We start from the raw sequence: 2531 nt of genomic DNA on the forward strand, positions 1-2531 counted from the left end.
GCTGAATCTCCATCCCTGTTCTGCCTCCTGACGTGGCACTTTTGAAAGAAAATGTTCTTGCCCAGAGACATGAATCAGCTGTGACCTCCGGTACTCTCTAAGCGGGAAAGGCTCCCATTAATTCTCATGCTGTCCGCACGTCACTGGCAGCCTGGTGTAACTGTACTAAGTGAAGGGGGAGGCTGTGGTCACCAAATAGGAGCTGCGTGACTCGGTGGGTCACCTCCCCTCCTCTCTGAAAGCAGGATAGGGCAGCCATGTCTGAGCTCTGGACTACGACAGAATGGGTCCAAATGCTGGCACTGCTATTGATTGTGTGACCTTATACAAATCTCTTACCCTTTGAGCCTTGTGTTTTCACCAGAGTGAGGAAGTGATGAGGAGTGGGGGCCCTCCTGGTGGTACAAAATGCAGCATTGCAAAGCTATCCACAGCCAGCCATTGCAGCATGAGTTCGATCCCCACCCGGGAGGTGAACCACATGGCACAGCAGACCTCTGCTAACCTGCCTGCTGCTCCCCTCAGCAGTGTACTTCAGTCAGTCTGCCTGTTTGCTCCCCACTTGGTCTCTGGTGAGTCCTCTCACCACCTACACCCCAGTTCTTTTATGCACAAATAAATAAATCTTTACAAAGACAGAGAGAGAGAGAGAGAGAGAGAGAGAGAGAGGAGGAGAGAAGAGAATGAGCAGCTGGCATCTACACTGGATATTCTGAGAATTAAATTCACTTATTTCTCTGAAGTGCTTAAAGCCGTGCCTGCTTACAGGATTATTATTAACATTATTATTGTCATCAGCTGCTGCCAGCAGGAGACAGAAATCCTTAACCTTATAAGGTCAAACAAAATAATAACCTTGAAAACAAAACTCCAAAGCTGTGTATAAGTGTGGGAAAGCTGTTGTGCAGCACGCTACATCTCACAAACACTAGGGGACTGTAAGGAGCCAGGATTTCCAACCCCTTGTCAAATAAACACTAGCTAGCAAGAGGTCACAAAGCAAAGGCTTTTGAACTTTTTATCAAGATAGGTAACTTATTTTATAATTTAATATCGCAAAGTCAGCTCTTGAGGAACTATTTTTTTTAAGAGGACCAATTTAACACTTGAAAATAACACATGCTGGCCACATCTAGAAAGCTGATTACTGAGTAGTATGATAGATACTGACCAGGAAAAAGCCACCCCTAAGGCCCTGTGTGATCTAGGGCAAACCCTGCACTCACTGAGCTCAGAGTCTCAAGAGCTAAACCGGGCCAGGATGACCCGTGGATGTCGTCCAGGTTTGCACACCTTTGACCCATGACTTGGAGGATGTTTTGCCAATTCATTTGACAGCAATGAATGCATCATGTTTCCCGAGCTGACAACACCATCTAGTGTGTGCATGAAGGTAGGACAGTGACCCACCCCTTACCGCAGGGGCTTATTATATATGGGCTCCCTTCCTCTCTCACTCTAATATCCTGCGACTCAAAACACAGTTGGTGGCCAGCAGTACTGGTATCATTTGAAGCATGTGATAAATGCAGACTTCCAAAACCTGAATCTGCTAGATCATTCGTGCACATTCCAATAATGGAAAACACTGCTTTAATCCAGGAGAAAAAGGAAGCTAGTTAGTGCAGGAGAGTTAAGTTTATTATATTCAAGTTATAAAGAATTTTAGAATTAACCTATATAAATACATACTTCCTAAGGGACAGAGTCTGCTGTGTGATGAAGGCGTGGTTCTTGGGAATTTTTGCAAGTCTTCAGAAAGGAACTTGTTGGAATGGTGAGTAGGCATCTGGTGATAGGGATGGTTCCCCCACCCCCATTTCAAATGCACATACATTATCTCTATTGTTATTCATGTAATAGTCACACTAGTAAGTGGCAGGCAGAATCCTAGGATGAGCTGTGGGATTCCTGTCTCTTGGAATAAATGCCCTGTGTCATTCCCTCCCCTTACTTAGGCAGGAACTGGGAATAGGATGGGATAGCACTCCAAAGAAGGAAATTTGTGGATGTAGCTAAGATCCTTAATCCATTGACCTTTGAAGTGACAGAACAGGTTATCCTGGGTAGACCTGACCTAATGGAGTGAGCTCTTCAAAGAGACAAGAATCAAGAAGACATTCACCTGCTGGCTTGGAGAAGCAAGCCAAGTAAATGTTGGGGGAGGGGCTGCCTGGCTGGGAGGGCCTAGTGGCCTCTTAGACATGAGCACATAAGGGTCCTTAGTCCTGGGCCCCAAGGAATTGAATTCAGCCTACAACTGTAACAGGGCAGTCCCTAGGAAAAAGGAAAATTCCAGGTTCCCTGCCCCACTCAGAAGGAGGGTGGAGCTGAGCAGATAAAAAAGGAGAGAAGAGGAGAAGAAAGCTGGATGGAGAGCCAGAAGGAGACCTGAGGAAGCACATGGAGCAGCAAGCATGTGATGAAGAAACTGTGCTTGTTTCCTGACCCTGGACTGGTTAAGGCAGATGTGGGTGAGAGACCTGTAGGGAGGTGATGATGGCAGTGTTTATATTGATTTTGATGTTGCT

Source organism: Condylura cristata, unplaced genomic scaffold, assembly GCF_000260355.1.
Source record: "Condylura cristata isolate star-nosed mole 26May11 unplaced genomic scaffold, ConCri1.0 scaffold00006, whole genome shotgun sequence".
Classification (NCBI taxonomy): domain Eukaryota; kingdom Metazoa; phylum Chordata; class Mammalia; order Eulipotyphla; family Talpidae; genus Condylura; species Condylura cristata.